Source organism: Paramormyrops kingsleyae, chromosome 11 (genome assembly GCF_048594095.1).
Source record: "Paramormyrops kingsleyae isolate MSU_618 chromosome 11, PKINGS_0.4, whole genome shotgun sequence".
In the NCBI taxonomy this organism is placed as follows: Eukaryota; Metazoa; Chordata; class Actinopteri; order Osteoglossiformes; family Mormyridae; genus Paramormyrops; species Paramormyrops kingsleyae.
The window spans coordinates 13,177,308-13,198,811 of NC_132807.1; positions in this window are offsets into that span (position 1 = coordinate 13,177,308).

The window sequence follows — 21,504 nt, forward strand, 5'->3', positions numbered from 1 at the left end:
TGTGATCAGGCTCCGCCTCTCCCCGCGCCCTTATGGCAGTTTATTCAGGGAGGCCCTAATATGCTGTCAGTAGTGCTTCCCACCACAGCGGCCTTGACTTACCTCCCGCCGTCTGTCCCTGTCCACCGGGAGCCCCCGAGGCTGCAGGCCCGTGCCCTGCCACCGATGGCACTCTCCCGGATCCGGCGCTGAGGCAAGCAGGGGGTGGCAGGCTCTGGTACTGCCAGGAAGAAAATCCATACAGCAAAAACCTGCAGTGTCCTCTTACTTAAGCAGTCTGGCTCCAGTGTTTTCACTTTTTTTTTTTTTTTTTTTTGCATCCTCGGCAAATATCTTTGCAAATCTAGGTGCCGATTTCACCAGTTTTTATCAGCAGTGTTGCTCAAACCCTCAAACTTACAGATTGCCCACAGACAGCAGTTCTTGGGGCTTTACACTGATTTTCCCCGGGCGCTCTAGTGTGCTCTAAATTGGTACTCTAAGTAGACTTCAGTATTAATATACAGAAGGTACTGGGTAGAAGGCAATGCAAACTGAACTATTTTGTTCTTCTAAATGTGAAAGCAAATTTAATACAGAATTTTCTTTGAATGTATTTCCAGTAGTGAGTTTATACTACAGATGTACTGAATGTGGTACCATAAAAAGCAAAAATAAATCAGATTTAAAGCTTGATTTGTACCATCTCCGAGAGGGAGTACGCTCTGCCGCACCGCTAGAATAAACAGGCACTCCACCCTGCCATGATGTAATTGTATATATTTTAGGCATATAAAATAATCACGATATGCTGCCAAATAATTTACACGCTCTCAATTTTGGTTCATATTGGGATGGTTCTCTCCCGGCTTATCGGTGTTTAAAAATGCATCTTCTGAAAGCTTCAGGCACATGGCACAACCCAGGAATTTAATGATTGTATAAATCTGAATGTGCTTGGAGAGGCTCTTACGAACTGAGCCGGGGGTTATTGGGAGCTTGTGCTTGGTGCTTTACGCCATTATCCTGGGAATGAGGACATGAGAAAATATAATGTTTTTTAAACCTTTTTATATTAAGAGTCTCTCCATTATGTTTTTTTATGATTTAAGATGTACCATTTTCCACATAATGTAGTACAAACTAGTTAAAGTGCTAATTAAAAGAAAAAGTAATTGCTTTAACTCTCCAGTAATTTTACAGGCCCATCCGGCTCTGCCAGGTGGGGGGGGGGCACTGCGTGATATTGGGGATAGAGGAAAGAGGCTGCCAGTCAGACTGGACCTCACACCTAAGCCCAGGAGCTGCCGTTTAGGCCCCTCCCACAGCGCGAGCTCATCACCGGGGCCCCCGCATCATTAGCTCAGCAGCCCCACGCCTGCAGCACCTGCGCTGCTCTTTTACTCCTTATTCTAATCTTATTTTACAGTATCTGCCTGACACAGGATTCTATACGGGCTCCATATTGGACACTTTCCAAACAATCCCAGGCTCAGCCAAGCTTGGAATTGGTTTTCTGTGGAGCACTCCCTGCCTCCCTTTGGGCACTTCACCAATTTGACCAAATTTGTTCCATCGCTGGCCCTGAGCACCAGAAGTGTTTTCTCGCGGCGTTGAATCGTCTCCACAGTTTGCAGAGTGTCCCCTTCATGGGGAGCTCGGGCCCAGGTTCGCAGCGGCGCACCTCCTCCGGCCCAGCAGACGTGGGGAGGGGACAGAGCTGCACTGCAAGCTTCATTCCCCACCCACAAGCCACTACGAAGCACCCCCACCCCCCACTACCACCCGCCAGGCACTGGGGTTGATTCAGGGCCTCTCAGTCCTTTTCTGAGTTTGGAGCCTTTTAATCAGATTTTCTACTGCGGTGTCAAAACATTTCCATTCACTAAATTCCATGACCACTGACAAAAGGCACTCTGAGTCGTCTTTCATCACTCGCCTGAGAAACAGTCAGTTCTGATCATCTCACGCCAACCGTTTCATTTCCTGCAGAAGTGCTCCAGCTGGATATAACAATGGATCCTATTTTGTCAGCAATAGTGGGATCAAATGGGAACAAGAGAATATGACCCAGTAACAATTTTTTGCTCTCCTCAGGACCCAATGATTCCTGTATTGCCAGAATCACTGGTTCTGACGATAATACATCAGTTGTTCCCTGATTCTCCCACATTAGGACAACAGCAGCAGCAGCATCAGTGCTGCCAGCATGAGCACCAGCAACAGCATTAGCAGAAACACCAGCAGAGCCAGCACTAGCACCGGAACCTTCAGCAGCAGCACAAACATTAGCACCAGCGGCAGCACAAGTACTAGTTCCAGCAGCAGCATGAACATTAGCACCAGCAGCAGTAGCATGAGCTTTACGCTGCGTTCCATTTTCCTCGAAGGTTGGAAGTCAGAACTGGGAGTGACATCACACCCAAGTTAACCATGTTCTAGTACAGTAAGTTGGAAAGCCATTTAGCAATACCAGGGACCTGTTTCAAAGATTTCTTTCTTAGCCATACAAAGCGTCGGATTTAAGGTACCCCAGTTTAAATGGCCTTCATCTTCATTGACATTTAGCCTAGACTACCTTAATTCCGACAAGTTATCCAGCTAAGCAAGAAATTCCTGCTTTCTGAAACAGGCCCCAGTTCAGACCTGGTTAATTGTTACCCATTGTTAGCAATATGAGTTAATAACAACACATTACATGGTATTTTGTGCATGTAAACACGTTGATAGATAACGGTTGGACAGAACTGTTTGTGTATGACCGATTTAATAAGCCACAAATAAGACGTAAGTGCTCATAAACAACTTTAACTTCTGTTGCTAAAGGGCACAGCCATCTTGAATTCTGAGGTTGGGGTTGTGTGGATGCCTCTGACTTTCAGAGTAGGAATTCCGACTTCAGTCTAGGAACTTGGAGTTTCTGAGTTACGAGTTCAAATGGAACATAGCATTAGCACCACCAGCAGTAGCATGAGCTTTAGCACTAGCAGCAGTAGCATGAGCATTAGCACCACCAGCAGTAGCATGAGCTTTAGCACTAGCAGCAGTAGCATTAGCACCACCAGCAGTAGTCTGTGCTTTAGCACAGCAGCAGCATGAGCATTAGAACCATCGCCAGCAGCAGAAACACCTGGATTAGCATCAACAGTAGCACCACTAGCATTCACAATAGTACAATAAGGCACTGTGGCTTAGATGGTTAAAGCACCTGGCTTGTAAACAGGAGAACCTGGGTTTGAATCCTTAGGTGTCCGATTCTTAAGGGCAGTGGTAGCTTAATGGTTAGGGATGCACACTTGTAATTGAAAGATCCCTGACCCAGCAAGGTACCACTCTCAAGCACTGCTCCCTGGGTGCTGAATTTGCTGCCCTCTGCTATGTCGCATATGGGTTAAATGCAGAAGGCATGTTTTGCTGTGTTGTGTCAACACTGATCACCTAATTTTTAATTTTTTTTAGTACTAGCATTAGCATGACTTCCAGCAGCACCCACTGTAGCAGAACCATTCTTTGTCATTCCAAATGTGCTTTAATGGTCTGTGTGCTATTCTGTTAAAAATTCAACATGCCACCTTAATAATCACCACAAGGTGGGATTATGCATCTCACTGAACTTTTGTTTCTCTGTGATTTAATCTCAGACAAACTATCAATGAGGCACCTGTCTACATGATATATTACAGAAGTACAATGGGGTACTAAAAGTTGATATAGTGTAATTGTGTGAGATAATTAGACTTATAAAATCCCCCTAAATGCCCCATTGGGATCTGGGTTATTAGATTGTCCACAGGAATGCATGCTGGCTGCTTTTTTTTAATTTAAAGGATGAGTTAGTGGAAATATCGCTTAGCCTTTGTGATCACTTTTCAGGTTTAGGTATAGATAAAAACGCTTCATAAACTATTCCTTCACATTTTCATAGTTATCTTCACAGTGATAAGTATTAAATTAGGGTACTTTTAACACAGTTAAATGCTAACTTCCTGGTAGCACACTTGTTTCAGTCATCAAAAGGCTTCAGGCACAGAAAGCAATTAACAAAAAATGTAAGTTTTAACCAATTCTTCTCTTGTTATCAGCAAAAAAACTGAACATTTAAAGTTGGTTATGAGAAGGAATGGTTTTTTAAATCCAAAAAGAGAATACGGTCGCCTCTTCCATTAGGAGCTAGCCGCAGGGGAAGTAGGAATGGGATTTTCCCTCCAAACGCGAGCTTGGATCTTTCTCCTTAGTCCTTTCATTGTTTTTTTTTCAAACCTTACACTGAGTTCAGATTCATTCCACGCAGTGTCAGTCCACATTAGCTTTTGTCTGTTTATAGGTGCTGCTTTTCTCACACGGCCGTTAGCCCCCTCGCAAACAATTTGCTCCTGAACAGTGGGAGGAGAGGAGAGTGTAGTAAATCAAAGTGAGAGCAGGGTAAATCCAGGAGAAGCATGTTGCTGAGCCAATGGCTTCCTGCTGGATGGCTTCTCCTGCCTCCACGAGCATTGTGGGTAATCTGTGATATGCCACATTGTGCAATTCACCATGGATTTAAATATTGCTGTACACATGTAGTCATTGCTTCTTTATTAATTCAATTAAATTATCTTCCCTTTTATAACGTCGTGTTGGTGTTTAATTCTAACATGAAGATGCTATGCTATGAAATCTTTATGTTCATTCAACTTTGCTTAGTTTGTCATTAATTCTAGGGAGCCATATTTTGCCTTTATGCCATAAGCAGTCTCTATTGAAAATTAATCTGGGGAAATGCTGCCCAGAACCCTATTCAGCCATTGTGGTGTAGTGTTACCATGCATTATCTGCTGTTTTTATCTGCAACATCTGTCCTTTGAAAGGCCTGCTTTTTTAGCGGTCTGTGCTTAATAATGTAGCATTATAATATAGTATATAATGTAACAGTATCTGGATGCTTCTATACTTGCTGCTAAATTACTTTTCTGATGGTTTTTGTGTTGAATTTATTCAACACAGGTGTAAAGTAACCACAGTATTATATGGTTACATAACAAGGGCAGTTTGATATGCAAAAACCAGGCAGGGATGTAATGTCACACAGCACAAGTATAAATTTATAGCAGTTCTTTACACAGTGGAAGGCAATTGCTTTAGCATTCATAAAATACCCTAGAAACAAGTGTACTTATAATACAGTGCCTCTTAAAATAAACGTAATTGTTCTGTAATTAAAACACTGAAGTGTTTCCAGTGGCTCTGGAAATCTCCTGAACTCTGCAGACGCTGCAACCAGCCCATGGCAACTTTTGTCCTGTAATTATTTAGAAATAATCGATTGGCTAATGATACGGTAATTTAAGGTTCTCATTAATCAGTGGAGCAGTCCCACTCGTGCATTCCTAATGGCTACTCAGCTCTGTCCCTCTTGCTCGGACGAGCAAGGAGCCTCATGCTGTAGGAGACATATTAGAGTCTCCTCTGAACAATGGCGGAAAGATTTTTTGGGGGGATTCTGTACTTTTTAAAAAATATATATTTTTACAATATGTCTGTAGTTCCCTGCCTTGTGCCTGTGGCTTCTGTGATGGGCTACAAACCCCCTGCGACCCTCAATGGTACAAGCGGTTTTGGAAAATGGATGGATGGATAACGTGTGCTTTGGCAATTCTACTGGCTAGAATAATGACATAAATTTAATATTTTCATTTCCAAAGACAGTACTGATAACATTTCTGTTAAATGCATAATAATGCAAGATACGCCTATAATCTGTCATACAGGAAAAAAAAGACAAAAATTCTACAACAACATGCCGTTTCCCCATTTACAGATACGAGGAGGAATTCCTCAGTCTAGCTGCTGAAATCGCTAACAGACAATTTAGGTATCTTCCCTGTAAAATCCCCTCAGCTTGGCTTTGTCCTTTTATTTCCCCTCACTGCCAAAAAATGGTCCTATGTTATCGGACGCCCTGTAAGAACTCAGCCATGCACGGCTGCGCAGAGGGAGGGGGCCCGAGTCACATGGCCTGGTCATTTGTGGAGCCATTTGGTGGGGGCCACATTATCATGATGTGGTTCAAGTGGGTGAAGTCAGATGTATAATAGGGCTGAATACTTCTCCATGCCTTGATAGGCTCCTTGGACAAACAATGGCATAGCTTCATAGTGGCTCATTAACATGTCATGGGTGGGGCTGCCTTCCATGTGACTGGCTGTTTACACCAGTGTTCCCAGTCAGTCAATTGGTCCTGCTGTGTCTGCGCCTTTCTGTTAAGTCAAGAAAACTGTAAGATCTCTCTGTAATTCTGTAATAACTAATTTAACTTGGCCTATGCCAAATCAGTTCTGCCAGATGTACAGAACACACAGAGGACTGAAACTGTGTTCCTCTCAGACCCATGAGTGCATGAACAAGCAGCAAGCAAGAAAAGCCAAGTTTCAAAAATTAATATGGAAATTAAAGTAAATTAAGTACTACATACAAAAGAGAAATGAGGCAGTGCAAATATGGAGGATCCACAGTACAAAAGTGAATAGCAGCAGTTTTTAGTTTTTATAGAGAACTGTATATGCACAGTATGTCATAATTATAATTATTATACTACTGCTAACAACAACATTATTATTATTATTATTATTATTATTACGCAAATCCATATAATTCAATTTAAAACTTTAAATGACTTCATATGTTTAGTCAGTATATATAATATACTGATACAATATATTGTCAAGAAACATTTCAAGGGCAAAGGAAAAAAGATTGAAAGAGGAGTTATTAAGGTAATCCTCTACAATAGTGGTGCAAGGCTGATGGAGATGGGCGACGCGGTGGGTAACACTGTTGCTTTGCACCTTCAGGGCTGGGGGTTCAGACCCACCCCTGCTCTGCGTGTGTGCGGTTTGCATGTTCTCCCTTTGCCAAATTAGTTTACTCTGGTTTCTCCTGTGAGCAAAAGACATGTAACTGCCCATGGTGTGAGAGTGTGCATATGCTCTCCATTGCACTGGCATCCTGTCTGGGCTGTGCCCAGCCCTGTGCCCTGTGCCGCCTCGGAACGGGTCCAGACCACTTTAGTATCCTGACCAGGATAACTGGATGGAAAATGGTTGTCAAAAGAAATAATGGTAACACTGTACTTGAACCTGTCATCTATAATGCATTATACTGTAGATACCTTTGTGATGCATTATAATGGTCGGTATAAGAATTAATAAAGCAGTACAGCATCTTCTATTGTCAATCATAAGGCATTATAGTGCTGATTACAATACTAAGCTCCAATGAAGCTCTCATCTATAATGCACTATAGATTCCTTCATAAGGCATTATAATGGTCGGTATAAGAATTAATAAAGCATTACTGCATCTTCTATTGTCAATCATAAGGCATTATAGTGTTGCTTACAATACTAAGCTCCAATGAAGCTCTCATCTATAATGCACTATAGATACCTTCATAATGCATTACGATGGCCGGTATAAGAATTAAGAATGCTTTGTACTGCATTATGAAGGGATCTATAGTGTGCTATAGATGAGAGCTTCATAAAGCATTCATAAAGCATAATAAACATGGGTTTGGGAGACTGGAGATAATTGTAACGTTTTTTACAGACTACCTGAATGTCTCTTCTATTAAACGGCATCAAGTTTTTATCTCTGTATCACAACAGACAATGAATGGTTTAGCCTCAAACACATGGACTGAAATGTTATAATTTACCCCACAGTCAGTGATAGTTGTAACATAGCCCTGGGTTAAATGTAACATTATATTATGTTCAATAGCTGAATAATAGTGTGCATGCCTGTTTGTGTGTGTGTGGATTAGGTTTATATTACATTGTGGGGACCATAAAAATCTGTTTTTTGACGTTGTGGGGACCATTTTTCAAGTTCCCACAAAGACCTGTGAATTCAATCAAAAAAGTAAAAACGCCAAAAGTCTCATATTTAGTTTGGTTACTTATGGTTAAGGTTAGGGCTGGGTAGGGGTTAAGGTTGTCATGTTGGGATTAGAGCTTTCCCCAGAGAGTCCCCACAAAGATATAATTACAATATAATTATATTAAGATATACCACATTAAAAAAAAATTAAAGGAACACTTTGAAAACACATCAGATCTCAATGAGGAAAAAAATCATGCTGAATATCTATACTTACATGGACTGGGTAATGTGTTAGGAACAAATCGATGCCACATAGTTTCATGGAGATGAAAATTATCAACCTACAGAGGGCTGAATTCAGAGACACCCTGAAAATCAAAGTGAAAAAAATGATGCGTCAGGCTGGTCCATTTTGCTGAAATTTCATTGAAGCAATTAAAAATCGTACTTAGTAGTTTGCATGCCCCCGTGCTTGTATGCATGCCTGACAACGTCGGGGCTCCTAATGAGACGACGGACGGTGTCCTGGGGATCTCCTCCCAGTCGGATGGTGTCCTGGGGATCTCCTCCCAGTCGGATAGTGTCCTGGGGATCTCCTCCCAGTCTAATAGTGTCCTGGTGATCTCCTCCCAGTCGGACGGTGTCCTGGGGATCTCCTCCCAGTCGGACGGTGTCCTGGTGATCTCCTCCCAGTGGGACGGTGTCCTGGGGATCTCCTCCCAGTCGGATGGTGTCCTGGGGATCTCCTCCCAGTCGGATAGTGTCCTGGTGATCTCCTCCCAGTCGGATGGTGTCCTGGGGATCTCCTCCCAGTTGGATGGTCTCCTGGTGATCTCTTCCCAGTCGGATGGTGTCCTGGTGATCTCCTCCCAGTCGGATGGTGTCCTGGGGATCTCCTCCCAGTTCTGGACCAGGGCATCACTGAGCTGCTGGACAGTCTGAGGTGCAACCTGGTGGTGTCGGATGGATGGAACCATAATGTCCCAGAGGTGTTCTGTTGGATTTAGGTCAGGCGAACGTGGGGGTCCGTCAATGGTATCAATTCTTTCATCCTCCAGGAATTGCTTGCATACTCTCACCACAAGAGCCCGGGCGTTGTCATGCACCAGGAGGAACCCAGGACCCACTGTAGCAGCGTAGGGTCTGACAGTGGGTCCAAGGATTTCATCCCGATAGCTAATGGCAGTCAAGGTGCCGTTGTCTAGCCTGTAGAGGTCTGTGTGTCTCCCCATGGATATGCCTCCCTAGACCATCACTGACCCACCGCCAAACAATGTTACAGGCAGTATAACATTCTCCATGGCTTCTCCAGACCCTTTCACGTCTGTCACATGTGCTCAGGGTGAACCTGCTCTTATGTGTGAAAAGCACAGGGTGCCAGTGGCAGACCTACCAATTCTAGTATTCTATGGCATATGCCAATCGAGCTCCACAGTATCGGGCAGTGAGCACAGGGCCCACTAGAGGACAGTCAGGACACCTAATTTATTTTTTCCTTACAAATCTGAGTGTGTTTGTTACACACCTGAATTAAAGACTAAACTAAGCATGTGCAGAGTGAGTCAGTGATTTGTAACTCATTCCTGATTGGAGAAATAGACTTTGTTACAACTATACCATGTTAGGATCATTCGCAGTCTCCCATATAATGTATTATGCCTTATTATGTGTTCTGAATGTGTTCATAGATTGTTACAGGCATGGCATTCATAGAAAGTGTTACCAAAATCATTGTATAAAAACAGAAATATGTGGTCATTTCTAAACTGAATATTTAGTACATTAATATGAAAATTGTAATGTTATTAATACGATCCATTATGCAGTTAAAAATATGTCTCAAGGGTTTACACTTAAGTTGAATGCATATTGAATATGTATATTTCATATCTGCTAATATTAGGGATTATATTCAAAAAACACAAAAAGGATTTTTTTTTTTCATTTCTTCCGATGCGCCAAGGTCCATTCTGACCTTAATTTATTGAGATCATAAGTGGAGTAAATAAGAGTGGAAACTCTGCTATCCTGAGTGACTCCTGGGCATCCCAGAAGGTTGTGCTTTAATGCTGGAGAGCGTCACTAGTCAGGGATTATTGCTTAAGCCAAGCCAATGAGCCCTAGCATTTAACCAGACAAATGGAGGAACTGAGATTTTCAATAACCTAAAGCGCATACCACCATGTGCAAGAAGAAGGGGCGTCCCAGGGCCAAAGGTCACGGCCCCTTCAATTCTGGGAGTAAGGAAAACGGTTAATGTTGCCTTATAAGTGTAGCATATGCAAGTGCCCCCCTCCCCCTCCCCTCCGGGATGGGCAGACTGGGCTGGGGGCTTTCTGAGAGCCAGGGGGTCCCAGCAGCTCCCAGCGAGAATGCCGGCCTGTTTATTTATTAATTTCTGCCTTGTGAGTTTGTTCGGGATCCTGTGCTGAAGTTGCCATGGCTTTCATTGTGAGGCAGACGCTAAATGAAATATGGATGGCGAGGGAATGAATTAGAGTGATGGAAAGGGTCGCATATTGCTTTCCTGGCGCCTGGGCCATGTTGTCTTGGGGCATCAGCAGTGAGGCCAGTGAGCGGCAAACGTGTTCTCCTGGCCGGTGCATTCATCACACACCTAGAAAAGTTTGCTGTTTTTCAATGATGATGAATAAGGTGGTTGCAGGCCTTGTGCTAGCTAATGATGATGAAGCACGCTCAGGCCTTGTCAGGTGGCCGGTGCTTTAATTTTTGACCAGGTTGACTGCTTTCTGTGAGCAGACATAACTGCGAACAGCGACTGACCCAAAGTTATTAGCAGGACTAAACAAAGGTATATCATCGACAGGCCCATTAGCTGTAAGTAAAATGTCGATTCGTTATATTCTGATCGCTTTGTCATGGAGAAACGTCACTCATCATTTCGGGTGTTTCCTCTCACCTGTGCCAGAATTCTTCATGGATGGATGGATGAACATGTATCCCTAACGTCCACGAGAAAAGCACCGATGCCTGCCTGTGTTGATGAACACATTTAGCATCTCCCCACATCTCGACTTGCTGCCTCTGACTGTACAGCTGCAGCCTATCAGAAGACACCATGCTGAGGACAGCGATGCAGGCTCCTGTCCAGGGAGTTAGTGCTGGATGGCAAAGATTGCCAAGCAACTCCAATATGGAGGATCCCACACTTGCGTGTGATGGATTCCTAATGGATACCAAGCCACGAGTCTGCAGTGGGGCACATGCACGCTATATCTCACTGCAACCACATTAATAACAGCTGCTTTTTGAGTGGCAGGCACTTCATAATGAATGAAAGTTTTATTGGTCACTCGTGGAAGCCAAAAAATGTTTGGTTTGCTTGTTGAACTTTAATGTTTGCTTGTAGTACTAATATATTCTCATATTTTGTTTTTGTTTGACTTCTGATGTCTTCATTGATCACCCAGTAAAAAGCAGAATACAGCACTGGAGGAGATTTGTAAGAGTGGAAAAGGAGAGACTTAATTGAACGGGCTAATGAGCAGTTCCTTTTTCCATCTGGGACACACCAGTGAGCTTGGAGTGAGATTGTTTGACAGTTTATCTGTGATAAATAAATGCATTCAGAGTTAATTAGCTCATGGCCCCCAGGGGGTAGCTGGTGTGGTGCCTGCCTTCATGGGGCCCGCAGCCGGCGTACAGAGGACTGCATAACCCGCCCCCCCCCCCCCCCCCAACATCGCCCCACGCCTTGTCACGCTAATGCTCTCTTAATCCAGCATCTCATTTCCTGCCTCAGCACGCAGTGCCAGGACTGCTGTGGAAGGACAGCAGGTTTTGGGCCTGGTAAGCAATGCACTCGCTCTGGTCATTAGGAATGAACGCATCTGGGATCAACCAGGGAGAAATTTTGTATCTTAGCCCCTGGTAATATCAAGAATGTGTCAAGCTGGAGATAGTTAATGGGCCTGTGTGGTAGCCCATTCTGCCTAGGTCCTTCTCCTGGCACACCAAAGCTAGGGAGGGCTGCTCTGGTACCTTTACGCAATCCCGCCCTTTGAGGAACAACGCATCCTGAGTTTCTCATGGGCTATAAGACTCTTCACTGCGAGCCTCAGAGAATGAAAATACCTGCCGCATATCTCCTCCTGCTCAGCTTGACAATTGGCTTCCAGCAACTGGTGAGTGAAGAAGGGAAAATACCAGTCGCCACGCATCTGATCCAGGAACGGTTGGTTGCGGTAAACCCTGAATCCTTGACAAATGAAAAACAGACACTAGTAGGGCTTTGGATTAAGCATGGAAGGCATGTCTTGCTGAAGGGTGCTATGGCCTAACAGAAGAGGAGACATTTAGCAAAGGGCCTTAGTGCTGGGATGGAAGGCTCAGCGTGTCACCGCGTCAGTCACGCTGGCTGCTGCTCTGAACGCATCCTGACAGCAACTGCACAGAAAAGTAATTAAGCAAAATCTATAGATGTGGGCGAGTGTTGAAAGTTTTACACTGGCCCCTGAGGGTGCTGATACCCAGGGCAACTTTTTGAGCAATGTTGCCGGGCAATGTTTCTTTCCCATTGATTCTGGGCAACAAATTTCTATTTGAAAACTTTAATTGACAGTGGGCAACATTTCGCAGTCATCCAGATCCAGATGTGTTGCCCTTTGTCTCACCTGGTTGCCAAATTGCCCAGCTCAGAAAGTTTCCCTGTGTATCATCACCTTGACTCTATGTATATGGGTCTCCCCTGTATTTCACTGGTATCCCATTCAGGACACCCCAGCCTTATGATTCCCAGGACAGATTCCAGCATCTCTGCGGCCAAATGCTAGATAAACGGTGCAGCGATCGGATGGATGTCGACGTGATTGAGGTATTGGTGGCTCATTGTCTGAAACCAGACAGGGGATGCAGACAATGTACCACCAATGACACTGAAATACGGAAGCTACCAAAAAGGATTTAATTTCACACCAGGCAAAGTGCGGCGATATTTCTGCAAATAAGTGACATGCAGGGACTTGGGAGACTCTCCTTTTCAGGGAGCTGCCTGCTTCTCTGCCTTACTGGGAAATAATCTGCATTCTGCACCATGCATGTGTCAACAGCAAAGAGGATGTGAGGACCAGAAATGAGAGGAACGTCATAATGGCACTCAAGTACTTAACCAGCTCTGACACCTATGAATTTTTATTTCTTAATTTCTTTTACAGCTGAAGAAAACTGCGTAGCAAATGACTTCTTTCTTATGAAGGAGTGTAATCCTCCTTAAGAATAGCCTTTGAATCACAATGCTGTCTTTTTCTGTCACAATTTTAGGCCTTGCGTTTGAAGACGTTCAGACATTCAGTTCTTGTCTTATATTATTAACTTTCTCACTTTAATCCATAACTTTTGTGCTTTGTCAGTATTGTCAGTGGTATTTTTAAATTAGTTACATTTTGTGTCTGAAAGTCAAAGCCATTGTTTGAGACGGTGTCTCATTTTTTTCTTTTTTTGCTTTTTAATTTGATTTGTGGTCTGGAATAATGTATGAAAAAGCAGCAACTTTTTTTCTGAACTCTTTTTATCTCAAATGTGTATGCATTTGTTTTTTGGGCTGGTTTATCAGTCAAACAACAGCCACATGGCTAATATTTACAACAAAAGGGCAGAAAAGCCTAAATAAATTCTCCCAAAGTGGCAGCAGGCTGTCTCTGGGTCACGTCTGTCTGCCCACCTGCCCGATGAGAGGCTGAATGATTAACACCCAGTGCCGTTTCTTTCCTCAGCCACAGAACCTCGGAGCGGCGTGTGCCATCATTTGGCGACCCACCTGTGCACCTCTCAGAACTCTCCCCCCGTCAGAGGCCTTGGCTCTGCTTCCCGCTGCCAGATTACCTAGTGGGCGCTGGGCTCAAACGGGCGGTACCGCTGTTAAAGCCCCTCCTCCCCCACCCCCCTGCAAAGTCATGCCTGCAGATTTGTCATTTATGCACGAGGCGAATCCTTTTAAGTAGCAGAATGAGCTTCCAGTAAAGAGCTCCACAGACGCACAGCAATTAATCAGCTAGTCAGGCCACCGCAGCTGCCATTGGGCGGGACATCTGGATGGCTCTTTGACTGTCGCTGAATGTCCAGGGCAGAATCGGCACGCTTTGTTAGTGACTCTCAACCAATGGAATTATTAATAGCACATACTTTTTTGGAGGGTATGCCAATAATTATATGCATGTGCGACTGACGTAGTTATACTTGGTTGTGTGAGCCAGTAAGGGACTTTGCTTGAAAAGAGGATGGATGGATGGACGGAGGGATGGATGGATGGAGGCATAAAAAGAAGAGCGCAAATTCAGACCGAGCTCCCCATACTGGTTCAAGGCGTGTCTCATTGCAGCTGTACTTTCTGGGGCTATATGAAGCTGAGAAATGTGGGCTCTGCTCATTAATTCAGCCGTGACACATGCAGGCCTGATAAGGCTCAGATATACTGCTCTGATGTCTGAGCTGCCCCACTACAGACGGCTTTGACCCACGGAGCCGTTCTTAGTGGGCAGAGCAACAGGACATGGAAATAATCACTGTACACTTATAAATCAGCCCAACCTTATTCATCCCGTCACATATTTTTGTGGATATGGGGGCGGCAATAAGCAGCCGAGTAAATCAACCCGGGTCGATCATTCATAGATGCATCTGTTTGTCAGAGATGGTAGCAAAGGGACTGGAACATTTTTTAAGTTCCGGAAACTTCCGGATGATTACAGGCAGCAGGGGGGGAACCATGTGGCCCCGTCTCACCAGATGTGGCAAACGCTATTAATAAATCACAAGCCCGGATAAACCATGATGCACTATATATTTTAATTTAAGCGTGTCTATATGTGTAAGAACTATAGTTCTGGGTCAGTTTTGCCTCTTCTGTGGGCCTAGGTCACATTATAGAAGTCTCACTGTTACTTAAGGATGTTGAAAGTCAAGACTAAAGTCCTCTATGTGAGTTTGTGTGTAGGATCACATGTGCAGGATCACATGTGCCACCTCAGACATTTCATCCTGGATATGTTGGAGACAATGATCCTGACAAGGGTGGCCTTACATGCTTGGTGTTCCATACATGGTGCTTGAAGCCACAGAAGTTATATGCGTCTTGGTTGACAGCTCAGTCCAAATAACAAATCAGCATCAAAGTGGGATTTCTTTATAAAAAAATGATCCAATTTGTTTTTGCGTTACCATTTTGTAGCCGTTTGTTTTGACCTGTGATGGTGTCTGTACTGGATTTTGTGTAGCCTCGTGTAATCTGCACTTGGACAAGTAGAAATCAGGTCAGGTTTTACTATGCATATCTTTTGTCCATAAAGCATATCTTTCCCACACAGTTCTGAAAGACAGCTGGGTACTGTATTGAGGAAGAGTATGCAAAATCTTATTCTTGACAATTTTTCCTGGTTTCTTTGTGGTAAGGTTTCACCGTTGGGCTGTGAGGGGTACATTGTTGCTCTTCATATCATCCTTTTGTTCTTCTAACAACTGCATATATATATATATATATATATATATATATATATGTGTGTGTGTGTGTGTGTGTGCCTGTGCTGTCATTCTACCAATGGAATTATTACATTAACTTCAAACATGGTTTCACTTTTGTAAAAGTAAGGTTTGTCTTTGATTAATAAATGATAGCAAAGAGAAAAATCCATGTCAGTATAATTATAATCTGGATTTTTTTTCCCCCTGACTTTTCTGTATGCATTTCATTCTTCTATTACCAAGCCATCAGCGAGGCTGCATGCTTAGCAATTATCCTATGCTGGTAGCTGTCTGAGCCCATCAAATAATTACCTTTGATTTTTAGTTAATTGGTCAGGCACATGAGGGCATTAAGAACCATGTTTTCCTGGAAAAGGAGCCCAAAAAAGGCTCAGAGCTGGGACAACATTTGAAAACATAAATTATGGTGGTGTTAAGTCTGTCACGCTCAGGAAAATGATTTGCCCATATATTATTTGCTATGTCCACTATGTGGATAATACAAATTGAATGCAGTGACTCTGGAAACAAGTCATTAAGTATGTCATTATAAGCCTTAATCATTTAGCTCACAGAGAAATCCAACCTCATTATTAAAATTCACTTCAGATGCATTTAAGCATTTCACAATACTCTCTGCCATCAATAATTCATGTAGTGTGTACTGCCTATTAGAATGACCCTCATATTATCTGCTAATTGATTGTGCTTGTAAAACAAAGATAATATGTGAGAGACCAGCATCATTTACGTGTGTGTATTCATCAGTACAAATACCATTGTTTGTTTCAACTGTTTGTTTCTAAGTTCACCTCAAGAGATTTATCATCCAACCTTCATTTAAACTGCTTTTTTAGTGTCAATCTTCTCTGTGATCAAAATATATACTGTAACTTCAGCAAAATGAACTAAATCAATTACCAACTAGATAACCAACAAAACTTTGGCCGTGACAGAACCAGGTGACACAGAAATGGGACGATGGATCCTGGATTTCATTGGGGGTGGGAGTGGGTGTAATGAAACCAGGAGCATCCCAGGAACCAAAGGCGGCCGTGTTAGTGCCGGCACACGGGGAAGCACAGGAAACCGATGGGCATCGCGGCAGCACCGGCTGCGGCTGAGGGTGACCAAACTCATGCCGAAATTCTGGTCAGGAATGTAGCCAGACTTTACCGAAGTTAATAATGAATGAACGTTAAATGGTTAGTGAAATGAGCTGATGAAACAATGAATGCATTAATCGACCCAGGTAGTCAAACAAATGCCTTCCATCCATCCATCCATCTCTTCCAAGCTCTTATTTAGCAGAGGAGAGGGACTCTGGAGCCTTTTCCAGGCAGCATAGGTCACAGTGCTGGAGAAAAGCTCTGTTGGGATGCAAGTCCATCACATGCAGCTGATTATTAGTAGTACTAATCATTTATAACACCCTACCCTAATGTTACTTTGAATCTTCATTATTTCTTATTATGAGTTAAATTATACATTTTTGCTTAAAGACCTTGAGGTGTTTTTTATGCCTGTGCTTCTGTAGTGGTGAATCTGGCTGAGACATCCCGCCCTTGCCGGTGAGCCCCCCCGCTGTCGGTGAGCATTTCCATGGGGCTCTCGCTCTGGCTGGTAATCATCGTGCCTGAAGTGTCAGGGTCTCCTTCCCATCCCGGCTGGAGTGACGGACGGCGGCTTATTCAGGCCCCGCGAAATGGACGCATGTGCCACCTGAAAATCCCAGCCCGAGCGGCCCAGCCTCACCCGCGGCGCCAGCGACACCCGGCGAAGGCGCTGTGGGGCGGCGGGGGCCGTTCTTGGCAGTACTCGGCAAAGGCCTCAACAGGAAATGATCAGCAAATGAAACGAAACAGCAGGTCGCTGCTGGCTTCCCCGCCGTCGGCTCGGGCCCCTGCCATCCATTTTATTGCGGCTCATTTTTGTGGCCTGCGCTACAACTGGATTTAATGTTTCCATTCCTCCAGCCCTGTTCTGCATGACGAATTGTTTTAATAAACATATAGCGGATAATAATAAAGTAATAATAAGCCTGCCGGTCACCTTATATCACTGCAGTTAAACTTCCCTGTAAGCCAACATGGTTTGCAGTGGCAATTACGCGTGGGGCAGTCTTTACACCAGGCAGCACAATGGGCAGATTTAATATCGTTTGTAAATATGATTAGTGTGCTGTCATGTTATTGGAATCAGATATTTACATTTCTCTCCGGGGTTATTCACCATGCTGGATCAACGAGAAATGGCCCCCATTTTTCCACTCGCTCTCTCTTGTTTTCTGTATTTCTTCTGTCAAATCACCTCCTCCACTCCATCTTCAGAACGTAATGATGAACAGCGCTGGCCATAAATACCCCACCGACATTTTTAATTTTGACAACAAATGTGCGGTTGTGCCCCCTTCAACGCCCCTGCCACCCCCCCGTGCATGTGGGCATGCGTGCGTGTGTGCGAGTGTGCGTGCTCATGCGTGTGACAGACAAGGAATGTGTCAAAACAATGGCTGAGCGATGGTTTACGGTGCTAATTTGCTTCTACATTTCAATTACTGTTTAGATTCATTTCAGCTCCTCGAGCCATCGGCTGTACACGCAGCTGGCTTTGGAGGGCAGACCTGAGTAATCAATGCGTGTTGTTGCCTCAGTGGGGGAATTGCTCGCAGCCCCGTGCAGCCCACTTGAGCCTCTGGGATGGCATGATGGGATTGCTGGGAAAATGCATCGAGCCCTTTGGCAGCCGGGCCAATTTACTGGGTCTTTGTTAACCCGATGCAGTTCCACAGTTTTCCGTTGTTTTTTTTTTATGGTATATGAAGAGATTCTTAGGAATTTTATTTATATGTTACCCATAGTATCACTAACAAGGAAGTCAAACCAAATCAGAAATATATTTACCCTTCTGAACTGTAGAAGCGTGGCACGGTTGTTGACATTCAGTCAGCCGAGCAGGTATATTTAATAAGTACCATAAAAAGGGACCACAATAATCCCTGAGTGTCCCATTATTAGAAGGTGTTGTCTGGTGTATTAAGGAAGGGACACCATCTCAGCTCTCCTCCTGCGCTCGGCTGTTGTTTCTCATCAAAATGTTCTACACAGAAGCGTTCACAGGTAATTAGGGTGCAGACCTTTCCAATAACACTGCTTTCATTGCTTGCTTGAACCCCTGGGAACGTGTTTACCAGGGTAGCAAAGTACTAACAGCCTGTCTATGTTGCAACCTGTTATTCTGCAGCATTCCTTTAATTTTACAGATTTCTACGTGCAAGGTTAATATACAAAGCGCCTTCTTGCTGAGCGTATCTGAGCTGTGTGATCTGCCTGCGATGCATCGGCATGACAAGGACATCGTTCCTGAATGAACCTGGTGCTGAAGCTCAATAACGCATGCAGGGCAGGAGACGCTGAGGTGGCGGCGGCTAGACGACATGATGAGGCCAGAAAGCGTGGTCTGTCCTTCAGAAACTCGCCCAGCCCTTACCCTGTCTTGTCAGTCAGTTAGCAGAACTCCTTACAGCCAGCAGAACTCCTGCTACCCGCTATGTCTTTAGGAGCAGGAAGGTGTTATGTAACATGTATTTAATAGCTATCACCAGATGTGATGTTTTCAGTTATCTCGCTGACATTATGTCCCGCCAACAAATTAGTAAAGGCTGCTGGTGGCATTTTTTCATTCCTTAAAGTTTATTGCGAACTGATCAAATAAAAAAAAAGCACTGAATATACAACGATTGGTTAACTGCCTATATATGATTGGTAACCGCACATATGTGCACACATGTGTTTATTGAAGAGCTTCCACAACACACGCTAATAACTTCTGTAACGCATGCAGCTGTCAGCCACCATGACAGCTGGAAGCTGTGTCCTTTTCAGCTCGGAAAATTCCTTCCCTCTCCCCGTTTCCTCTCCCGCTTCGGCATGGATCACGTTAACACCGTTAACGTTAAGCGTGCCTCGTGTTAATCGCGCCAGTAAGCCGCGGTGGAGCTTGGACACGCATGGCCTCCTAAACACAGTGGGCAGCCTTGGTCTTCTAGCCGCTCATAAAAAGTAGTTCGGTTCCTTTCTTATTCCCATTGGCCCATTACCCGCTTTTACTGGACAATATATTATCTAAGTCCCTGTCAGTGTTCATGCTCTTTGCAGGGCTACTGAAAGGTTTCAAGGCCTTTCAGATTAATTACTCTTTCCATTATAGCCTTCTCGTACCCTCCGCGCCGTATGAGAGGCTAAGATTCGTATTACGCCTTTGGTGATTGCCATTCTTTATAAATGCCCTTCTCCTGGACTGTGGTGGGACCATACTGTGGTGAATCTCTCTAGCACCTGAGAAATCTGTGTAACATCTTACTTTAGTATGGATGATATTCAGTGTACTGCATTACTTGACACAACTATAAAATATGATTTTGTTTTTTCCCCCAGAAAGAATGACAGTATAATTGTTTTTCCTCCCACCTCATGATTCTGGTTTATCAGTCAATGTGTGAAGGTAACTGCTACAGTATACTGATACACCTACTGATACTTGGCAAATTCATGCAGTGATTCAAAATGTTTCCAGTGTTCTTAAACATTTTTAATGCTGCTATTATCATTGAGTTGGACAATATTTAAATTCAGCCTCTTGACATTTCTGGGAAGGAACAGAGCGGAATGGGAATTTTATGGTGCTCTGATTGAATTGGCATCCTCCTGGAAGGGAGGGGGGCTTCCTACAGGCCTGCAGATTCTTTCCACCCTCCCACTGTGCCCCCATTGCCCCCCAAGAGGGATGGAGCCCTCCTCCCCCCATATTGCCTTCCCATCCGCTAACATACTTCCATGATCTTCCTCAGACATTGAACTGCACTGAGGCTGTGCTGAGACTATGCTGAGGCTGTGCCGAAACTGCGCTGAGGCTGTGTATAGGCTGCACTGAGGCTGTGCTAAGGCTGCACATAAGCTGTGCGGAGGCTGCACTGATACTGCACAGAGGCTGAGTGAATGCTACAATGAGGTTGCACTGATACTGTGCAAAGTTTGCACTGCGGTTGTGCAGAGGTTGCACTGATGCTGTGCAGAGGCTGCACTGAGGCTGTATAGAGGTTGCGCAGAAACTGCAGAGGTTGTGCGGAGGCTGAACTGATGTTGCACAGAGGCTGTGCGGAGGCTGCTCTGAAGCTACACTGAGGCTGTGTGGAGGCAGAACAGAGGCTGCATTGTGGCTGTGTGGAGGATACACCGAGGGTGCACGGAGACCATATGAGGCTGCACTGAAGCTACACAGAGGTTGTGCAGAAGCTGAATAGAGGCTACATTGAGACTACACAAAAACTGCATAGAGGTTGTGTGGAGGCTGCACTGAGGTTGAACTGAGGCTGCAATGGAGGTTGAACTGAGGCTGCAATGGAGGCTGCTCTGAGGCTGTAATGGAGGCTGCACGGAGGGTGCACTGAAGCTTCATGGAGACTGCACTGAGGCTGCATGGGGGCTGCACTGAGGCTGCATAGGGGCTGCACTGAGGCTGCATGGAGACTACACTGAGGCTGCACGGAGACTGCACTGAGGCTGTAATGGAGGCTGCACGGAGGGTGCACTGAAGCTTCATGGAGACTGCACTGAGGCTGCATGGGGGCTGCACTGAGGCTGCATAGGGGCTGCACTGAGGCTGCATAGGGGCTGCACTGAGGCTGCATGGAGACTGCACTGAGGCTGTAATGGAGGCTGCACGGAGACTACACTGAGACTGTAATGGAGGCTGCACTGAGGCTGCACAGAGACTGCTCTGAGGCTGTAATGGAGACTGCACTGAGGCTGCATGGGGGCTGCACTGAGGCTGTAATGGAGGCTGCATGGAGATTACACTGAGGCTGTAATGGAGGCTGCACTGAGGCTGCACGGAGACTACACGGAGGCTGTAATGGAGGCTGCACTGAGGCTGTGTGGAGGCTGCACTGAAGCAGCACTAAGGCTGTACGAAGGCTGCACTGAGGCTGCATGGAGGACGTGCAGAGAGCGAAGGCTGGTGGTGTTTTTCTTCCTTGCAGGCTGAACAAGCCACCCCTGCTGCACACTCCATCAGCAGTGTTTTCCTGTTAGTTTAAGTCTCGCCTCGGCTAATTAATATTTTTGCTTATAGCTGCTCCGGCTCCCGCGGGAGGCTGCTTAATTAATCATTTATAAATCTATCCCG